We start from the raw sequence: 23,165 nt of genomic DNA on the forward strand, positions 1-23,165 counted from the left end.
TTGGCCAACAGCGCTAATATATGGGTAATGGATAGGTGTTAAACACTCGTTGGTTGCCCGATGGCACCTGAATATGTAAAGGGCCACAGAGCTTGGTTGTGAGTGGAATTTGGCACTGGCTCGCCTTTCCTACTCACTTGTGGTTCATCCTCGCGCCTCTGCGGCGTTCTCTCTCTTTGAGAGAAAGCAAATACTGTGCGGTGCATTACGACATAAGACGATGATTTTAAACTATGCACGATCTCAGCGTAACGTATACAAATCACTTATTTTTTCTTCGCCGGCTTGTTAGCCTTCCCACAGTTGTGTGTTTTTAAGCACCGTTTATTTAAGCAGGCATAACCGAGTGGACTCGGTTCGATCTTCTCGATTTCATCGGCACAAGGTCAGTCCTGGGTAGCTGGGTGCTTTCGCGAAGATCACTCCACAGAAAGCGTAGCTGTGTGGAACTTGTTGTGCGCTGTGGCGGAGGATTGTTCTTTTTATACAGAGGTAGCCTTCACGAAACCGCTTCTGAGATTTTCTTGAAGGAAATGTTATTGTATTCCTCACATGTATTCATTAAAATTGGGTTACGCTGGGACTGGCTGTAACTTACTGCGTTTCGACCAATTTTGGATCGCTGGCAGTGCGTTAAATCGTGCCGTATGAGCGGCGCTGATAATTTCCTCAAAATGAAATGCCCATCAGGAAGGAAGCCACCATGCCCAGCCTGGCACCAGATCGGTGTGTTCGTGTGCCTGCAGGTGCAGAGCAGACGGTTCTCCGTTTTTAGGGCCGTGGGTGAGGACATGAAGCCAATATTTCTCAACGGGCCAAGAGAGCTCCGTTCCAATTTCCCGCAGGCATTCACAGGCTGGCTGCGAGCACTCGCTCGACAGTTCAATCCGCGCAACGCCTTTGTGGGTAACGCCAGGGTGGCACGGTGACAGAGTGGCAATACTTGTGCCTCACAACAAGGAGGTCCTGGGTTCGAGTTCCGCCACGGGCGCCCTTGCAGTGTGGAGTTTGTGTTTTATCCCCCGTGTTGCCCCTCAATGAGTTTCCTCCGGGCTCTCCAGATTTTTTTTTACCATGGCTAAACATGCATCAAGACGTAACCGATATTGGCCAAACCATCCAAATGCTGAATAAAAAAATACCTGCAAAATGACTCTATTCAGAAGACATACATCAGCAACATCGCTCCTACTGTGAAAACCCCCCAAAAATGCATTGGCTTCTGCTGATGAGACACCGAATGTCAAACCAGGTCCAAAAATGTTTAAGAATTAAACCAACGACATTGAAAAGGATGCACTCCCAGACGCCCGTTTGAGTTGGTGGGATGTGTAAACCATTACTTTATGGAGACACATATGGGATGGAGGCGTTATGTCCGTTTATTTATGTTGTTACTTTTATTCTCCACGGTGATTACGATGTGCTCATAATAAAGTTTACTGCATATATACCCCCCCTCCATCCCCCCCCCCCCCCCATTGGATTCCATGCCACCCCACTGGGCAGGATGTGGTGTTCGTTTGCTCAGTAGGGGGCATCTATCAAGTTGGACTCGAAGTCCAGGAATGCAATGGACAGGTGCTAAAATAGCGGTGTCCTCTAGACAGGTTTTTTTTTATCCGAATGCCGGCGTACTTTTAACCGGTTGGGCGATAAACATCCAGCGGCATTTTTCTGCAAAGCACAGGAAAGTCGTTTGCTGTGTCTGGGCCGCACGTTTCATAACGCGTCTGGAATGACCGCATATCCGGGCTAGACCACATGACCCCTGCACGCTCTGGCAAATGAGATGCGCGAGAGAGGGAGGTGCATTGCTCGGAATTGCATTGGGAGGGGAGGGGACGGGAGGGGAGGGGAGGGGGACTTGCAGATTAGTACATCTGATTACGTTCAAGGGGTAGAACATTTTAATTTTGAGGCACCCAAGTATTGCTAGGGAAACCTCAAACAAAACTTCACCACAGACATAAATCTGTTAATGTGGCAAATATCATCGCACTCCCAGCACGCTCAGAGTTTGTCATGGAAACTTGGGAATAAAAAAAAACTCTTCAATCACCGCTCAATCCATGTGCTATGAAGAAGGACCATTGCCCGTAACGTCACCTATTATATATGTGGTATTATCTGAATGGCACAGTGTTCTCTCCGGCCCACCCCGTCGCTACGTACCGTATGTATGTTGAACTTCTTTCGCACCGTACGTAGCCAACCGTGATAATCGAAGGTGCGGGAATCTCAACACGTTGACGAATGTGTTGAGTGTCGTTGTTGTTAATTGAGCACCACTGCCAACGCAGTAGCATCAAGACCAAATAAGCTGTTTAACTATCCATCCAGGTCACTTGAATGCATGGCGACGTTGTGCGAAGGTATATTAAAACTTCTTTCGCGCCGTACGTAACCAACCGTGCTAGCCGGAGTTGCATCGCGACCACAGGAAGCGTTAAAGTGACCACTTCAGAAGGCCGCGCGTTGTTTGAAGACTACAGCGGGTAGGACACGTCTTTAAGAGAGCGAGCCCAGGGTTACCCTTCGTGTGTACATTGAACTTCTCTCGCACCGTACGCAAGCCAACCGCACTCATCGGGAGGTACCCGGTGGTGACTTGGCACGGCGACGATGCGTTGGCCGCTTGTGGCAACAGTCCATGGTTTGTATCCGGCAGGCCGCCCTGGTTACTACTGCAGGTGTATTAGACAACACGCGCCGTCTGCTGCGCGGTGGACTTCAACAAATCACGTGATGTCATTCGAAATGAGTAGGCCATTGTGTGCCGACGTCATTATGAGTTATTCATAATTTGTTGGCGACTTTCACGACAACTGAAGTACAATTGTTTTTTTTTATTTTACCAGGCAAAGAACCACTGAGCTATGTAGCTCTTTTTCAGAAGCGACCTGGCCACAAATGATAGCTCAACATAGCGGCCGCCACAGTGGCATTTTATGGCAGCCAAATAGTCCAAACGCAATGATGTTGATTCAAAATGTGGAGGGAAAAACCAGAGGACCCGGAGAAAAATCCACGCGACCACGGTGAGAGAGATCATGCAAACTCAAAATATACAAGTGGCAGGGTCAGGATTGAGCACACGATCTGCTACATGCCAAGCGAGGTGTTTATCATCTCACCACGGTGGTGAGATCATAAATAATCACACCGCACGGCGTACAGCGGCGTGCGCCTCCTTGTTTACAGAGCTCATTTTGTTGGGTCTCTACAGGGAGCTCCTCCGAGAATGCAGCATCCCGCGCAGGGGTTGGCGGATGTGGGCTGCGTGTGGACGTGCAGTGCAGATGGCCGGGACCACGGGGAGAGAGACACAGCAAACTCCAAATCTACAGACGTCAGGCTCGGGACCGGACCCACGACCTCCTGTATACCATGCGAGGTAAGAACTCCCACCAACGTGGCAGGAAACAAGAGTAGGGGAAGACAGACAACCAGGAGGATTGACGCAGCGGTTAAAGATCCAGAAGACAAAGGGGCGAGAGGTCTGAGACAACTGGCTAAGGGGATAGACCCGCAGCGGAAATTAATTAAGCCCGATCGTAGCAAGACGAGCCGACGGAACGGACAGGCCTTTGGTGAATCCAGTTTTAGTTGAATGGATTACGGGTTTAGTTAGCGAAGCACGCAGTAGCGGAACAGGCCCCCCATCAGAAGCTCCGACACGTGTGGGCTGCCGTGAAGCGTGCAGTTCATCCTCCGTGGCGCCGGCGGTCGATTTACCCCCCCCCCCCCCCCCACACAACTTCGTTTGATGGAACCGGCGCTGGCATCGACTCGCTCGGGGCGCGGCTGATGTGACGTCTGTAGATTTAAGAGGTAGTGTCCAGAGCCTGGACTTCAGGGGCAGGCTGGCGGAGTCGCGCGCCCTGACCTCCGCGAACCCGAACGATCACACAACCCTGACCGCGGTGACCACGAGGCTTATTCAGCACGTAAGGGGACCACGTGCCCCCCCCCCCAACTCCACTCTCCCATCCCATCCCCCAGGCCCCCATGGGTTCACCACTGCTTGCTCGCAGCTGTTTGGCAAATAGCCGACAACCCAGGATGTCTCCACCATAAATCTGTTTTTCTTGTTTTTTAACGCCCCCAATAGAGGGGTGGGGGGGATTATCTACCCCTGAAACGATCCCCATGCCCAACACCCTCCTCCCTACCCCGAAGCTCCGTGCGATCTCTTGCTCTCTGAGCAGAGTGATTTATCGCTGCAGTGGATCACGTCAGAGGCCCCCCCCGCCCCCTCCCCCCCCCCAAAGAAGGCGCCTGTGGGGAGATCTCACCTTGATTATGATCTCTCCGTCGGACAACGATATTTCTAGGGTTGTCCCAAATCAACGAAGGGATCCGACGCCGTGGCAGGCGGCCTTCGCAAATGAATGGGAAGACTTTGCGGCGGCAGGCCAGGCACAAGCGAACCGAGCCAAGGCGCAGTAGGGAGGGCCCTACATAAAGACAAAAAATTAAGGTGTTTTGGTGGTGCTCATATCGTGGCGGGATTGGCGTGCCCAGCCCGTTCGACCGACAGCCGTCAGTCGGCCCGCACATTCGCTCATTCTCCGGCCAGGGAGTGAGTCGCGGGCACCTGCGGTGGCTGTATGCGGGCAGCAGCTGCGTCTCAGCTGGGCGTGCTGAGCAAACCGCACGTGGTGCCTTTGATTATTCTCGAGGCGCACGCGCGCGCAAGAGAAAGAGAGAACACCCGCCCCCCCCCCCGCCAACCACATGGTGCCCTAACTTCCACCTCCTTTCGGTCAGACACACACAAAAAAAGAGCTGTAGCCTCTCAAATTAATGACCAATGATTGAGTGCGTTGGGTATTCGCGCCGTTCCTCCGGCAACGGGGCTATCGTGAAGGCGCTCTACGCTCCACGGAGTCTGCAGAAGTTGTATTGGTAGGGAGCGATGCTTGCGACGTGTAATCCAAACCGAGTAATTTTGTTTTTAATTTGGTAAATGTGGAGCCTAACGCGGGCACGCGATGGCCTACTCGTTTCGAATGACGTAAGACATTCACTGTGAGTGGGGGGGGGGGGGGGGGGGCTATATGTCTATGGGACCTTGTTGCTACTATCAAAAGTATGAAAATAATTGTGTTTGCATGTTTTCTGTACAAATACGCGTGGTTAATACAGACTTGATGCTTTGCTAAAGGTATCCGTTTGGTGTTTGAACGTCTTAACACCTCCTGTTTTATTGCCAGAAAGGGTAAAACCGGGGGTGCTGGGGTTCCTACACGCGCAGTATTAACGAGGGCTGCCTGTCAGATTCTCACCACGAACGTCGACAGCAAGCGGCGGACGCGCTGCCAGCAAGGCCACGTGACCGCGGGTCGTGGCGGGTTGACTTTGCAGCCGCGCCAGCGCAACGCGCTGGGTCCGTGGGCACATCACGGGCATCGGTGGGCACATCACGGGCATCGGTGGGTACATCACGGGCATCGGTGGGCACATCACGGGCATCGGTGGGTACATCACGGGCATCGGTGGGCACATCACGGGCATCGGTGGGTACATCACGGGCATCGGTGGGCACATCACGGGCATCGGTGGGCACATCACGGGCATCGGTGGGCACATCACGGGCATCGGTGGGCACATCACGGGCATCGGTGGGTACATCACGGGCATCGGTGGGTACATCACGGGCATCGGTGGGCACATCACGGGCATCGGTGGGCACATCACGGGCATCGGCGGGCACATCACGGGCATCGGTGGGTACATCACGGGCATCGGTGGGCACATCACGGGCATCGGCGGGCACATCACGGGCATCGGTGGGCACATCACGGGCATCGGCGGGCACATCACGGGCATCGGTGGGCACATCACGGGCATCGGCGGGCACATCACGGGCATCGATGGGCACATCACGGGCATCGGCGGGCACATCACGGGCATCGGTGGGCACATCACGGGCATCGGCGGGCACATCACGGGCATCGGCGGGCACATCACACCGCACATTTGGTTGAAGAGGAGTGAGCGATGGAAATCCGCGTGAGGTCCTCCTGGCAGGGTGTTCTAAAAGCGAACAGTCTCGCCATGTTGGCTAAATGACAATCGTACTTTTTTTATTCACACTTTGGACGCATGGTACATTCCAACAATAACATATTTAAGCTAAATTATGTTTTATTACCAGGTAAGGCCCACTGAGATAGATAGCTAATATTCAGAAGTCACCTGGACACAAATTATAGCTTAACGAAGTGGCTTATCGCGTGGGAATTTATAGCAGCCGAATACTCCAAAAGCACGTTGATTCTAAACGTGGAGGGGAAAACCGGAGGATCCGGAGAAAAATCCACGCGACCACGGGGAGAGAGATCATGCAAACTCAAAATATACAGGTGTCAGGGTCAGGATTGAGCACACGATCTGCTACATGCCAAGCGAGGTGTTTATCATCTCGCCACGGTGGTGAGATGTTAAATAATCACACCGCACGGCGTACAGCGGCGTGCGCCTCCTTGTTTACAGAGCTCATTTTGTTGGGTCTCTACAGGGAGCTCTTCCGAGAACGCATCATCCCGTGCAGGGGTTGGCGGATCAGGGCTGCTGCGTGTGGACGTGCAGTGCAGACGGCCGGGGTGCCGAACAGCTGGAGAGTTGTGTCTGTTTTTGTTGTTGTTGTTGTTGTTGCTGGGGCAAGGTGAGCGAGCGACAGAGAGAGGGAGAGAGTGGGAGAACGTGAACGGACGGAGCAAGCGCCGTGTGTGATGACCACGTGGAGGCACCGCCAAGTCCACGTGCATATTAAGCAGTGCACGTGGAGGGGCTTGTCTCGACGAGTGCACGCATCTTTGGTAATAACGGCAAGATTCCACTTACTTTGAAGGATCCATCGACGTATTAGATTATCACGCTTTAGCAACATCAATTCACCCTGAATATCCCTGCCCCTATCGGCGCTTGGAAGCTGAGGAGTGGCCAATCCTGGTTCATGCTTGAACACGTGACCATTGAGGCTCAGCGAGGTTTATCCAGAGCAACTAATCGGCATTGTAAAATCAAAATTACGATATTACAAGCGGGGATGTAATGGGGATGTATCGAATCGTTAATTGATATTGATTCTTAAACTCTAAATGCTGACTTGCACCCGTACGAACCAACGATGTTTGGATTGTACCCTCGTTAATAAGAAAACTTCCTTGCAGCAGTACACCACGTAACGATCCGATGTATTATCATCATACTACCACATACCACTAAAATATTAACTTTTGTTTTACCAGATAAGGCCCACTGAGCTGTATAGCTCGTTGTTTTCAGAAGCGACCTGGTTATCGCAAATGATAGCCCAATGAAGTGGCTTGTCATGTGGAAATGTATAGCAGCCAAATACTCTAAACGCATGTTGATTCTAAATGTGGAGGGAAAACCCAGAGGAGTCGGATAAAATCCACGCAACCACGGGGAGAGAGACATGCAAACTCCAAATATACAGTGGCGTCAGGATCGGGATCGAGCCCACGACCTCCTGTATGCCAGGTGAGGTAGTTAACATCTCACCTTGTCCATTCTTCTAAGGGGAAACGTTTGGTATCTTCTGCAAAAAAGTCATTTACATCCATTTCCTTACAAAACCAGAATGATTAAATAAAAAAATCCTCAGACTTCCAGTCAAAGCTACAGAAGAACAAAAATAATCAAACAACACTGACAATAACGGGTTACGGCCGGTTTTGAAGGATTGGCAAATTCAGCGGAATATTGATGAATTGTGTTCTCTAGGAATCAAGATAGGAACGCAGACATTGCAAGATAAGCAAAAAAACCCACGGCCAATCTGGGGTGTGTTTTGCTGCATCTGCAAAAGTTGTTATGGTTTTTTTGTCTCTTTAAACAAAACAAAACCCGAAAAAATAAATACGGCAGCCATGCATGTCGGCACTGGGCTTTGTCTACTCACTACCCCGAGGATGTTTTGCCGAGATAGCTTTCATTTGGGCTGGACGGTTCTGGGGATATGAGCAACGCCAGGGGGGGGGGGGGGGGGCTTTATCCAGCAGTGGATAAATTCTGGCTGATAGTGATGATGATGATGAAAGCGTGGAAGTCAACTGAATGAACGGCTCATTACAAGCGCCAGTCTGTCACTACATTTCTAAACGCTCCTTAATTTGTATCCCCACTTTTGCAGGCGTTCACCGCAAATCAGACCCTCGTTACAACTCCACGCACGTGTGTGTGTGCACGTGTGTGTGTGTGCACGTGTGTGTGTGTGTGCACGTGTGTGTGTGTGCACGTGTGTGCGCACACACACGCGCACGCGCAACTGTCGAGTGCACGTGTGTGTGCACGTGTGTGTGAGTGGCGTTGGCCATCCACATCCTCGGTTACCGTTCCGGCCTTCATAGGCGCTCGCTAACAGCACTTGCCCCAACAGTCTGTTAAGGCTACACGGGGGATCTTTGTCTTTGTTTTTCGCTCGGGAATGACAAAAGTGCCCACGCTTTTGGGCACTAAAAGTGCCGCCGCCGTCGTTCTGATGGCGACGGTGCTGTAAGTGCAGCTCGTCGATGCCAGTTGTTCACAGCTGTGGCCCATATATCATCAAGATAATAGCTGACATTTGTTGGGTTATAATGGGACGATGGCTTATATTTATTTATCCCCCCCCCCCGCTTCCGGCTAAAGTCAGCCAAACGTCTGGCGCGCCATGTGGGAAATTGGTCAAACTCATTTGCGTTTGCCTACCGCGGTATTTCGAACCGAGGGAAAACCCCACCCCGAGCACGATTGCCGATTCGTATTTTCTGCAGATGACGATTCTCACCACAGAGAAACACCGCTTTCGGGCGATGGCGGGGCCAGAAGAGAAGCGTTGAGCGCAGTAGTTCTTCATTGCAAGGCCACTGGGCCACTGGCGTTTCCATGATGGCCTTTAGTGCGCCCCCCTGACAAAACACAAAGAGTAAAAACACCCCCCCCCCCTACCATCACCATCGTGCTGCTGTCAACCCCCCAATGGTGTCAAAATGGTGTGGCGGCCCTCACACTGATGATGTCTTATCGGCGAAATTGGCCCCCCACTCTGGAAATGAGTGAAGCGCGCCGGGTTAGCGCATCGCGCTATGAGCCTGTGCGACTCGACTTTGATTCCCAGGCCACGGTTACCATCAGTGGCGAGTGAGGTCTAAGCCCCGTCCTGCGCTCTCCAACAAATTTCAACGACCAGCACGAACTTAATGCGTTGAAGTCCGCTCAAACAAATCCCCCTCTCGGCGACATGGCTTTGGGGGAGCGTTCATCCAGCAGTGGATTGACAAAGGGCTGTAAATAGTAACAATTATTATTAACGCTATTTGGATTACGGTTGTGCAATTTAACACCCGGACGCGTACAACAGCATTCGTTTTTTTTCTTATACGAGAGACTCTCCGACGTGGTTTCCTGGCCGCTTGGAGTGATGTCCGACGTTCCGTTCCACGTGCTGGACGCTTAAAAAAAAGACGTCAGAAGAGCTTGTCAGCAACAACCGTGAATACCTGCCCTGTAGGGTTCACGCAAGCCTTACAAATCCTGCTGTTATTCGCCTAGGGATTAGTGAGGCGTAATGAACGGCGTTGCCATCTGCTAACATAATTGTGTCGTCAATGCTGTTCTGCGCGTGTAAAAGCCGCCGCTACCCCAGTAGACTAAAGGCATTCACATTTTTCGAGCTCGATGTTTGGAAGCTGTTTTTCTTTCAGCTCCCCCGAGAGGTTATTCGTCAGCAAGTGGTGAGACTCGGTGCTTGCAGAAGTTTAGAAATCCAAAACAAAAGCTCGTGATTTACTACAAAAAAACATCGCGACCCGTGGTGCTGCAAAAAGTCCAACTCGCGGTAAATGTAGCGCGTTGGCTTTCGCCGCCGATATTTTTTCGTGCGAAAGTCGTTTGGGGTTAGTGCCGGTGCGATGTCAAGACGCGAGTTTCTTAAATCCCTCCCCAGCAGTGTCGATGGGCACCAGCGCAGTTCAGTCGATCGGGAAGGTCGCGTTTGGTGGGGTAAAGTGTGGGCACTCCCACCTCTTCTTGGTGCTCCTCCCACCTCTTCTTGGTTACTCCTCCGACCTCTTCTTGGTTACTCCTCCCACCTTTTCTTGGTGCTCCTCCCACCTCTTCTTGGTTACTCCTCCCACCTCTTCTTGGTTACTCCTCCCACCTCTTCTTGGTGCTCCTCCCACCTCTTCTTGGGTACTCCTCCCACCTCTTCTTGGTTACTCCTCCCACCTTTTCTTGGTGCTCCTCCCACCTCTTCTTGGTTACTCCTCCCACCTCTTCTTGGTTACTCCTCCCACCTCTTCTTGGTGCTCCTCCCACCTCTTCTTGGGTACTCCTCCCACCTCTTCTTGGTTACTCCTCCCACCTTTTCTTGGTGCTCCTCCCACCTCTTCTTGGTTACTCCTCCCACCTCTTCTTGGTTACTCCTCCCAGCTCTTCTTGGTGCTCCTCCCACCTCTTCTTGGTGCTCCTCCCACCTCCTCTTGGTGCTCCTCCCACCTCTTCTTGGTTACTCCTCCCACCTCTTCTTGGTTACTCCTCCCACCTCCTCTTGGTGCTCCTCCCACCTCTTCTTGGTTACTCCTCCCACCTCTTCTTGGTTACTCCTCCCACCTCTTCTTGGTGCTCCTCCCACCTCTTCTTGGTGCTCCTCCCACCTCCTCTTGGTGCTCCTCCCACCTCTTCTTGGTTACTCCTCCCACCTCTTCTTGGTGCTCCTCCCACCTCCTCTTGGTGCTCCTCCCACCTCTTCTTGGTTACTCCTCCCACCTCTTCTTGGTGCTCCTCCCACCTCTTCTTGGTTACTCCTCCCACCTCGTCTTGGTTACTCCTCCCACCTCTTCTTGGTTACTCCTCCCACCTCTTCTTGGTACTTCTCCCACCTCTTCTTGGTTACTCCTCCCACCTCTTCTTGGTTACTCCTCCCACCTCTTCTTGGTTACTCCTACCACCTCTTCTTGGTTACTCCTCCCACCTCTTCTTGGTGCTCCTCCCACCTCTTCTTGGTACTCCTCCCACCTCTTCTTGGTTACTCCTCCCACCTCTTCTTGGTGCTCCTCCCACCTCTTCTTTGTTACTCCTCCCACCTCTTCTTGGTGCTCCTCCCACCTCTTCTTTGTTACTCCTCCCACCTCTATTTGGTACTCCTCCCACCTCTTCTTGGTACTCCTCCAACCTCTTCTTGGTACTCCTCCCACCTCTTCTTGGTACTCCTCCCACCTCTTCTTGGTTACTCCTCCCACCTCTTCTTGGTGCTCCTCCCACCTCTTCTTGGTTACTCCTCCCACCTCTTCTTGGTGCTCCTCCCACCTCTTCTTTGTTACTCCTCCCACCTCTTCTTGGTGCTCCTCCCACCTCTTCTTTGTTACTCCTCCCACCTCTATTTGGTACTCCTCCCACCTCTTCTTGGTACTCCTCCAACCTCTTCTTGGTACTCCTCCCACCTCTTCTTGGTACTCCTCCCACCTCTTCTTGGTTACTCCTCCCACCTCTTCTTGGTGCTCCTCCCACCTCTTCTTGGTTACTCCTCCCACGTCTTCTTGGTACTCCTCCCACCTCTTCTTGGTACTCCTCCCACCTCTTCTTGGTTACTCCTCCCACCTCTTCTTCGTTACTCCTCCCACCTCTTCTTGGTTACTCCTCCCACCTCGTTGGGCCATTTTTGGACGAGTCCGCCAAATTCCCTTGAGGCCCCCTTCTGCCGGGAGCAACGCGAGGGGCGCATTTCAGTTGCCGCTTCCCAGACATCTGTAAAGTTCATCATCGTCCATGATGGATGGAAGTCTCCGCAAGCCGTCGCCATCCCTCGTGGTCACGTCGACGCGACAATGCCTCTGGCTCCTACTCACGCCGCTCCATCTCCCCTTGACGGACGTTAATCTCGGTGCCCGTCCCTCGGCTGCCACTCCGTCACAAATCCTCGACCCGTCGGCCATCGTCTCTTGAACGAAGCTCACTGACGTCTGGCATAAATAAATTAATAGCATTAGCACGCTGCAGCGTGGACAACATTCGCTGGCACGTGGTGGTGGTGATGGGCACTGCGAGATCCGACCGTGTCCGTCAAGTGCTCGCCGAGCTGCATTGGCTACCGGTTTGCCGAACGAACACATCGCAAGGTCTCGCTCATTGCACATACGAGGCGCTTGCCATAAATGAACCACAAGAGCTCTCTGATCTCGTCTCGCAGCAGCAGCAGCAGCAGCGGCTTTTGGCCAACCATCGAACAAAGTCGGGGATCACCGCATCGCACGGCGCTTTCAGATTTCGGCTTCTGGGGCCGTCTGGAACGCTCTTCCTGCCGATGTTAGGAAGCCACTCTAGCTGTACTCTTTTAAATCACGATTGTAAATTAATTTATAGAGAACTGCCTTTTTGAGTTTCGTTTGTTGTCCTTCCCCCGCACCTCTTATTAGCACGGTTGGCTACGTACGGTGCGAAAGAAGTCCAACATACATATGACAGTAAACATTTGTTCTCTGATCCATGCGTTCATCCAGCGCAGTGTTCTTTACTAACTTTCAGTGGTGGCCACTTTCGCCGATAACACATCAGTGTGAGGCGACGCCACATATTTGAAACCATTGGAGTTTGACAGCAGCACGATAATGATGATGATGATGGAGGGGGGGGGAGTGTCACGTGTTGTGTATTGTCGTGGGCCGCACGTCAAGTGGCTGCACTAAAGGCCACCAGGAGCCACCAGTGGCCCGCTGGCCTTGCCATGGAGAACACCGCTCTAGCTCCTGCAACACGAGCCAATCCTGCCGCTCCACCTCCGTGGCAGATGTGCGCTGAGGGAGTACTCGTGCCCACTGAAAGGGCTCTCGCTCGCAGTGCGTGGCAGATCCCGTGGCCGGGGGTTCATTTCGCCGTTTGGAACTCTGCGAAATCTCGCGGAATTATTGCAGAGTGGAACACGAAAAAAAAAAGAACTTCCAGGCCTTAAATTTCTCCGAGGACACAAGGCAGAGAGAGGCATCAGAGAAAGATTCTATTCATTACTTTACGGATGACGGATGGAGTGCTTGCCAGCGGGCCTGCGCTGGCACGGGCCCCCACTCGCTCACCCACTCCACTCCACCCCCACCACCACTCTCTGCCCACCTTTCAAATCCTACGGGAATAGATCATCGCGATTTTTTTTCTCTCGATTGGATGGTCCAACTTTAGATTAGTTTTTTTTTCTTGCCACCACCGAATCCCTACTGCGCAGCCAACGTTGAATAAACTTCAAAGAAACGCTGAAATGCTGAACAGAATGAAAGATGATCCGCTTTCGCCTCCGAGGCTTTGCCGCTCGGTCCCTCTCACCCTCTGCGTGCGTGTGAGTTAGGTCTGCGCCACGCCAGTCGCTTAAGAAGTCGACTTTCCGAGTGAGGCCCACTGAGCTACGATTCTCATTTTCAAAGGGCAACTCCGCAAATTTTACTCATGTGTCATTAGTCCACCCCCCACTCACCCACCCACCCTCCAGTTACTGTGGGCAGTTTGTATCGAATGACTTGGCGATAAGAATTCTCAAGGGGGGGGGGGGCTGAGCCTTCAGGAGATGGAAGAGGGGGGGGGGGGGGGGCTCAGCCATCTCCAGCCAACTTGTTTCGCATCGCTGGAGGTGCGAGTGAAAGGACAAAAAGCTAAACACAAAAAATCAGTTCTTAATGAAAGAGTTTGTCACTCTAGATGATGATTTAAAATTGCATAGCTCCCAGTGTCTTCGGATGGATGAGCGTTCCAGACGGGCGCAGAAGCGCGGCTGAAAGCGCCGCGCGATGATGCGGTGACCCTAACACAGAGCCGATTCCCCCACACACACGCACACTCGGTGTGGGTAATGCAAGGCGCAGGGCCTGCAATTTCTTGCTCACAGCACTGCTAGCGGAAGGGCCTCTACTCGAGAGGACTCTGGAGGGTGTTTGGTCTACTCTTCCACAATTTACCCCACAAAGAGGCCGGGCGGGTTTAAGAGATGGCGCGCCTCGGCTGGGAGATAAATCTGACCCCCTGCGACCTCTCGCTTGGCCAGTGAGCTAAGAGGAACACCGCGGCAGTGTCCCTGGGTTGGTCGGTTGGTTTGCTTGATGTAACCCGATGTTCATAAAAACAAGAATCCAAGCCGGGGGGGGTGGAGAAATGGAAAAGAAGAATGAGTTGAGAGAGGCCTGACCCACTTGCGTGGAGAGATCTTGGCACTGGCAGGATGAAAGGCATCTTGTGTGTGACTCATTCCAGAGCTCATTGCATCACTGGACGTGACCGTAGCGTCGTGATTGGTTGGTTATATCATAGGGCGGGTGAGTCTGCGCAGTGGTAACACACTCGTGACTCACGGCAAGAAGGGTCTAGGTTCGATTCCCAACTCGGGCGGGCAACTTTCTACGTGGATCATCATTAGACCTCCTTTGCCAGTACCAAAATATAATAATAGGGGTTTTTCCCCTTTTTTCTGGCAACAAACTGAAACCTTTTTACTAGGAATCGTGTGTGCAGTAACCACAATACTTGTGGTCAAAATGCAAATAAAAACACACTCTGATAATATATGCATTGTCCTTGAAACTGATTGGTCCACACCAGAGACGGTTTTCTTTTGAGCTTCGTCTCAAAAAAGGGGGAAAATCCTATTATGATATTTTGGTACTGGCAAAGGAGGTCTAATGATGTAGATGCTTACCCCGAGCCCTCATTACTTTGATAGTGCATTGTCTTTGAGCTGTACTCCTTTTGGCGTCCTCTGGTCTAGCACCAATTAGGTCGAGGCTCCAAAGAAAGCTGTCTCTGGTGTGGACCAATCAGTTGCAAGGACAATGCCACATATTAGCAGAGTATGTATTTTCTTTGCATTTTGGCCACAAGTATTGTGGTCAATGCAGACATGATTCCTTGGGGAAAGGTTTCAGTTTTGTTGCCAGAAAAAAGGGGAAAACCCCTATTATTTCTCCGTGGAACTTGTCGATTATTCTCTCCCTGTTCTGCATGTGATTTCTCCGGGCTCTCCGGGTTTCTCCCATAGCTAATATGTACGTATATACACACACAAAGTAACTGGTATTCGCCAAACATCCCAATGATGAAAGATCACTTAGCCAGTTACTCAATTGGGATTGCAGATAGCTGCAGCAGCAACATCGCACCCCTACTGCAACAACTTGGCAAGATCCTCCTGAAAATAGAGTCTTGAGACTCAGCGACACTTGCCTGGGTAAACAAGGGTTTAGTAAATAAATAAAAAGTTCGACTCTTTTGCCATTCCACTGCTGGATGAAGGCCTCACCGTACCTTGTTCGTCATGGGGCTCGTTAGATGAAACTTCTTCACGCTGGTCGTGTGGGTTTAGTGTAGGATGGAGAGACCCAGGAGGACCCGTTAAGATACCACTCGCCACTGATGTTAGCCGTGGCCGGGAATCAAACTCAGGTCACCCAAGCTCACAACGGAGTGTGCTAACCACTGCGCCACCGCTCTTGCCTCCAGTGCTGCTCGACTTTGGAATTATTTCACATCGTCTCTTTTCTTTTTTTTCCAAAGCTCTTATAATAACCTCACTCGTTTCAAGAAACGTGTGAACTCTTGTCGATTACGACTTTGACCGTGCTGTTTGTTGCTGACCGCTTGACGCTTCATGCCCCTGTGCCCTGTTCTCAGCAACTGTTTAAAATGATAATAGAATATAATCATCCATAACAAATTAATCGATCCACCAGCCATCTCTCACGGTCCTCCTACGTCATATGTATATAATCCACCGAGCATTTGTACACAAAAACATTTATTTGTATTTTTTCGTTTGTTTTGTTTGAACATTACACTGTTTCCGTACACATTGGTATGGTAACGGTGTACATAAACACGTACCTATCTGGGGTGAGTGGGCGGCTGTAAGCTATGTAACTTATATATTAATTTATTTACCAATGCTGTACTTTCGTCGGAGCGAAACGTAAAAATATCCCATTATGAAATCACATCTCATTTGCAAAAAAAAAACACCTCATAATCCCTCCCCCCTCCCCGAAGCCAAAACTAAAAATAAATATTGTACATTTAATATAACACCGACAACCGCAGCATGATGAATGAAGTGGGTAACTTTTTAAGATTGTTTTAAGATGTTCAATTGGTTCCTTACGCATTACGGATGCCGGTGGACCGTTGCAGGTTTTTTTTTTGGGGGGGGGGGGGGTTGTTTTGGCCTCTCGCGTATCGCTGCACGAAAAATAAAAGAGCACTCGCGTTTGAAGTGAATTTCGTGCCTGGGGTGGGTGTGGGGGGGGGTAGGTGGTGGGTGGGTGGGTGGCCGTACCACGCACGTGAGACCGTTTAGGAGTAGAAGGAGGAGAAGGAGGAAGAAGGAGGAGCAGCGCCTCCTGGCCAGCCAACCAGTCTCGTAAACGCTCGACCCACGACAAACATTGGCGCAGTCTCCCCAGGCAACGGCCGATACAGCAGCAGGCAGCAGCAACAGCAGCCAGCAGCAGCAGCAGCAGCCTCCCTTCGCACCCCCAGGAGTGGTGACCTCGTTAACGAGAGGCCAGTGATGCCGCCTCGTCATTACGGGCCGGTGGGACCGGAGCCCCAAACTTCACAGAACTGTAGCGAGAAAGGAAAATAACCAGGCAGCGTCTAGTACAGTTCTCAATGATATTCGCTATCCTGTATTCGTTTTTGTCCAGTTGAATTTTATTGCACGAATCGCCCTAAAAATATAGTGGGGTTTTTGTTCTACCACTAACTTAATTTCATTGTACCGTGAATGGTTCAAAAGTAATTTGGTCGAAGGAAATTTACGTGACAAGATATTTATTGTGCTTAATTGTGGTCTGTGCTTGCAGAGGGTGCTTTATTTCTCTCCCTAACGCGTTGTGCAACGTGCGCTGATTCTTATCTGCTTCAATTTGCTCTATTTTATGTGAATTGCTCCTCCGTCGTTCTCGTGACCCGGGGTCATTCTTTGCAAATGCGACCCTTGAGTTATCACCTGGTCAAACAACTGCACGTGAAACTTTCCGGTTCATTTTAAAGATTGTATATTACTTAACGATCCTCCCTCTCTCTCTCCGTCCTCCCATACCCCCCACCAATGTATCTACCCCTCTACCCCCCCCGCCCCTGGACAATTACACGGGGGTACACACAAACTCGGGAGGGCACGACTGTTACAGACTACACCGGACAAACTCGACACGAACTTTAAAGGCTGAACAGAATGAGCAATGATAGCGTCCACTGAGTGCAGTAGTTCTTCGCTAATTTTCAGAGGAGGGGGCCACTTTGGCCGACAAGACATCATCAGTGCGAGTTTAGGGAGGGGCCGCCACACCATTTTTATACCATTAGGGCTTTGTGACCGCGGCACGGCCATGATGACAATGATGATGATTGGGGGCGGGGGGGGGTCACTCTTTGTGCATTGTCAGGGATGGTCCGCACGTCAGGGGGCCGCACTAAAGACCTCCAGGGGACCTGCCAGTGGCTCGCGGGCCTTGCAATGAAGAAACCACTGCGCTCACCGCTTCTCTGGCCCCGCCATCTCCCGAAAGCGGTGTTTCTTCGTGGCGAGATTCATGAAGACCACTGTGCCAGGGTCCAGCGTGCATTCTGCTCTGGCGCTAACCCCCCAGTGTCAACACGGGGGGAAAGGCTGCGGCCGCCCATCGCTGGATTGTAACTCACTCACGTACCAACCAACACGTTGTGACTTGCCTAAAATAACTTACATCGGGGGGGGCGGGGGGGGGCAAATTTCCCTCCAGCCTCGCCTGGGCTTGTGCTGGTCGACACTCGGATAACGTGGGGGCAATGGCGAGGCCTTACCCCACGTGGATAATGCACGCCACGGGTCAACTGGGGATGCGCGAAACGCTGTCGTTCGCCCGCGTGGAATGGGGACGTAATCAGCCACTGGATGGTGACTTCGGTAAACGCAAATGTGCAGCCCCGCGATGGCTCGCTCACGCCCCCTGCAAGCAGAAGGGGGCCTCCTCCCCCTGTGGCGAGCTCTCTCGTATCCTTGCAGAGGAATACAAAATTTTCTTGCCAACTCTCCGACGACGACGAGCCATAGATTTCGCGAAGAGGCGAGAGTACCGACGCTTTTGACCCCACCACACGCGACCCCGCCGATGTGGACTAACAGCGCCGGCGAACAACACGTTCGGGCGCGCGCAATCCCACATCGCCGTGGAACAGCGACCGCGTACGCTGGCTCCGTTCCGTCTGCGCACGAAACGGTTAATCCGCGACCGAATAATCGGATGAAATCCACCCACGGACGACGGAGAGCTCGGGGTATCTGCAAGAAACACAGCAGAGCTACATCCCCCCCCCCCGCAACGCCCCCCCCCCCCTGCTGTGCTCAGCTCCACATCCCTTAACTTCAATACGCGTACACTTTAGAGTGACAATGATGGCCAGCTGCGGGGTTTATTTAGAAGGGACAGCGATTAGAGGCCTGGCGAGAGTTGGGAGTGACGGTGCGATGTTTTGCCGCTGGCTTGTTCTTATGTCAGCCCGGTGGCTTCCTGTCCGGCCCAATTTTGTCTTCGAATTTGGCTTCATTGTTTCTTGGCTTATTTATTTATTTAAGTTTAGCTTCACTGTCGCCCCCCTCCCCGCCCCCACCCATCAATGAACACGATGGGTACGGGAGTGGTGCGTGCACGTGGCCCCCTTGCCTTCCGGCCGAGCGATGCTCGCGTGCACACGTGGCCAGGGCCTCGAGTGAAGGATGCCTCTGCTCTTGATGTGACACTTTTGGGAAAATAATTCACCGTGGGGGGGGGGGAGGAGGGGTTGGTGGGGCGGGGGCGTTGTTGTGAATTCCACAGGGAGAGACGGCCCGGCCATAGCTCTGTTCTCAAGGCAATGCGAGTGGCCTCTTTGCAATGCGAGGTCGTTGCGATTTACAAACCTTTGGTTATTCACTTGCGTTGGTTACAGCTTTTTTATGTTAAAGGACATGTAATATCCCCCGATATTTTAAAGGCAAATGTTGGGGGAGGGGTGCATCTTATAATTTGAACAATATGGTAATTGAAACAAAAAAATCTAAACCAAAGTATGTAAATCACTATGTATATTATTCATAATAAACTTTTTTGGGTAAGATCTCGTTATTTATAAATGTGCCGTAACCCTCCGCCACCCGACACGGCCAATCAGTAAAAAAGTGTCACGTTGACAAAAGACAAAATAGTTCACTACTTTAGCCCACCGGTGTGTTGAAGAGTGAATCCACAACATTTACAGTTTGAGTACGACGTTTCGCTGGTAATTACATCCAGAATCATTGGGCAAATTTGCCAGAACAGTGAAGCCCTCACTTGCTCCCGGTCTTAAATAGAGCATCAGGGTGACGTCATCATTAAAAAAACTCTAAACTCTGCACAGAGAAGATTCAAAAATCAATTTGTGCGCTGCAATCTACCAGCTTCATCGCAGCGGATAAAAATCCTACAGCTCCTGGCATTCCCAAGCACTCCCCAGGGCTCAACACGTGGCTGATCTTCTGAACTCTTACGGCACCGGAGTGCATTGCGGGTGTGATATGATCGTCGCCAAAATAAGGCGAATGTTTAGCAAGTGAGAATAACATCCGAGCGTAAGATTGCGGACGTTTAAGTCTTCGAGCTGCTCATGTAACAACATACCTTTCGACCCCCTTATCAGTGCCCTACCTTATTACAGACCAATTCAGACCTTATTGGTCACCGCCCGCCCTTATAAATCTCAACGTTCATCCTATAAATTCCCATCACAAGGGAGAGAACACACAAACAGACAAAAAATGTTGTTGTTGCCCGATGAAGCTGAAAACTCAATTTCCCTGTACAAGAATACGGAGTAAACCATACGGGATGACACGGTATGTAACAATCAGAGGTCGATAAGAGCGCTGAATGCCACCTATATATGTATACGCACAAACAAAGACAAAGATTCCCCGTGTTGACAGTAACACACAGTTGGGGCAAGTGCTGTTAGCGAGCACCTATGAAGGCCGGCTAGGCACACGAGGGGATGGGTGGCCAGCACCACGCCCGTCCGCCTTTGTTTCCCCAGTGGCGATGTTTTACAAATCGCACCAGATACTCATTTTGAGGCTGAGTCGACCTAGAAGAGGCCCAGGACCGGTTCAGATAATCGTCACCGGTGTTGACCGTGAGCGGGAATCCAACTCGGGTCGCCGGATTCGTAGCGCAGCGTAGCGCTAACCGCTACACCACCACTCCCCACCCGACACTACCGCTGTATATGTATACAGGACATCCACAGACACACATATAACAAGGAAGATATTTTTTTTTTTAAATCTACGCGCGGTATTCTGTAATACTAGCTTTTTTAACGAAGGCATGTTACAGAATTTTAGATAATAATGTTGACAATGTCCATAAATGAGAGGGGTTTTTTTGGGTTAGATCGCGTAAAATATAAATGTGATCCCTTGCGTCTTTTTAGGAAAGCTAGCGAAGGCATCAGTTACCTTCCGCGTGATGCGGAGTTTCTCCAATTGATCAGAATCAGAATATTTATCTATCCCGGTGGAATCCAATGAGATATAAAGCTCTTTCACAGATGTCCAAGCGGGGCGGGTAAGGACCTTACAACAACAAACAATACAAAAAAAACTATATGAGTGCAAAGTGCAAGATAGGCAAACAACCATAATACAGTTTTCTTTGGATTAGATTGCGTAAATATATAAATGTGTCGTTAAATCCGCCGCCACCCGACACAGTTAATTAGTAAGGGTCGTCGTGTAAAGAGAACATGCCAATTCGTTGCCAGTACAGTTACTCGTACAACACACGAGTAACGAATTGGCATGTTCTCTCTACATGACGACCCTTACTAATTGGCTGTGTCAGGTGGTGATGGGTTTAACGACACATTAATATATTTACGGATTCTAAGCCAAAAAACCCTGTATTATGGATGATATTGGTCGCGAAAGTCTCCTACGTGTTAAACCTATGGTAAACAAATCACCCAAACATATGCAAATTAAACTAAACCATCCTCATCCTACCCGACAAAGCCCACTGAGGTATTAACTTATTTGTCAAAAGTATCCTCCCCATAGGAGTTGGTCAGTTTAACACGTAGGCTTCTTAAATTTGTATTTTACGCGATCTAGCCAAAATCCAACCTCTGTTGTGGATAACATTGGTCGTGAAAGCCTACTCCTACGTGTTAGAATGTTGACTTGTAACGCTTCACGAGGAGAGAACGACTCGGATGCACGGGGAGCCACAGACAGGCGGCAAGGCAGCCGCACTCGGTCAGCCAGCGTCAACAACTGCCCAAGCTCTGCGCTCCTCTATGTATTAAGGTGTTATTGTCCAATGAATGGCTGTTAATATATGGAACGAAATCGAACTGCTGGACATCTGTGACTACTGGACATGTGTGAAAAAGAGCTTTATAGCTCATCGGATTCTGCCAGCATACATAAATATTTTTATTCTGATTCTGGAGCACCTGGAGAAAACCCAGACTTATGAGAGGGCAACGCTCTATGCCACACAGGTCGAACAGGTGAGGTCCACGTTTGCTGTACAGGGACTCCTCTACTTACGAACATTCGACTTACGAACTCTCAGAGATACGAACAAACCTGTCCTGATGTCCAGTTGCCTGTTCGGACCGAGATTTGTAAGTTCTACCGCTGCGCAACAGATGGCGGTGGTGGCATCCAGAGCTGGAAAACGTGCTGAACCAGTGGCATCTACATCGACAGGAGATTATACAACTTTTAAAGCCATTCCCCGTGTTTAGTGTACATGCTGTAAAACGTGTTTGACATCGACAGGAGTAAAGTTGGACTTACCAACACATCGACTTACGAACAGACCTCTGGAACCTAACTCGTTCGTTAGTAGAGGAGTCCTTGTGCCGCCTTCCATCTACCAACCCTCGCCTCCACGGTGTTGGATTAAAGGTGCGTGGCGCCACCACCGTCCAACTGAGACACACTGATGAGAAACACAGACATTGACCAGGAACATTGATCATGTGCAAAAAAGTGCGAGGTGTTCAATGAAGTATGGAGACGTTGCACACTGGGCATTAAATTGAGAGAGGGGAAGAGTTAACACGTCGAAATAGACAAGATAAGCAGGTTAACGGCATCACACGATTGAGTTCATTGCTAATGTTGTGGGTTTACGCGCCATCGGACCGATGCGTAGGAATAATAGCTAATTGGCCACGCTTTGTAAACGTGACAAACCTTACTAATTGGCTGTGTCGGGTCGTGGGTTAACGACACATTTATATTTACGCGATCTAACCAAATAACCTTCATTATGAACAATATTGGTCGCAAAAAGACTGCTTCATTATCCCCTTGTTGTCTTTCCCACTCACTCTAACGCCCTCCCTGTCCCCGAGCTTCCCATGGTCACCCATCATCGATCCACTCATCTAATTTCCATCGTCGATTATTCCACGCATCGCCACCACCGCCGCCTCATTTTTCACACTTGGTAAAGAATAAAAATCCCCCTCCCTCGTTACATCTCGCCAACCATCTTGTACCATCGTTAGTTCACTGTCCAGCGCCTTGGTTAAAGCGCTATATAAATGTATGACAACACTGTCGAGAAGAAAGCCAGACGGGATGAAGCTGGGCAGTCAAGTGTGGGATGGGACGCGTCCGAGATGACGCCTACCGCAGAGATGGAGCAGTGAAATCGGACCGCGTGAAGCTGCTCTGCGGATCGTCGCATCACAGGAACGTGGGCGCTGGCGACGCCTTCGGAAGGCTTTCGGCAACCGGCAGTGGATCGATCATGGCTGATGATGATTCACGACACGACTCTTCAGCGGGTGGGTGGCTGCTGCTACTTTGGGGATGTTTGGCAACGTTCCATTCGCGGAGGCTTTGACTTTCGTGTGGCAGGAACACCGCGGAACCCGAGGGCGCATGTGATTGGGTGAGACTTGGGCCACGCTGCCATCCCCCGGGACTTTTTATTTGCAGCTCCAAACCGACACCGACACAACACCTGGCAAGCCCCACATCTCCCTCGCCTGGTACGCAGGAGGTCGTGGGTTCCATTTCGACCCTGACGCTTGCTGTATATTTGCGGTTTGCGTGTCTCTCTTCTCCCCGTGCTCGCGTGGATTTTTCTCCAGCTCCTTCGGTT

The 23,165-nt window shown here is 50.9% G+C and overlaps 1 long non-coding RNA gene across 4 annotated transcripts in view; it reads left to right on the forward strand.

The window, feature by feature from the left end:
* Positions 1-23,165, forward strand: part of LOC142931260 (uncharacterized) — a 101,368-nt gene that overhangs the window by 24,579 nt on the left and 53,624 nt on the right. For all 4 annotated transcript variants that reach the window (XR_012947269.1, XR_012947268.1, XR_012947267.1 and 1 more), the window contains exon 2: positions 3,230-3,397. This is a non-coding gene — a long non-coding RNA (uncharacterized LOC142931260). The remainder of the gene's footprint in view (positions 1-3,229; positions 3,398-23,165) is intronic.

The sequence above is a fragment of the Petromyzon marinus genome, chromosome 51, assembly GCF_048934315.1.
Source record: "Petromyzon marinus isolate PM22_M1 ecotype Great Lakes invasive population chromosome 51, UKy_Petmar_22M1.pri1.0, whole genome shotgun sequence".
In the NCBI taxonomy this organism is placed as follows: domain Eukaryota; kingdom Metazoa; phylum Chordata; class Hyperoartia; order Petromyzontiformes; family Petromyzontidae; genus Petromyzon; species Petromyzon marinus.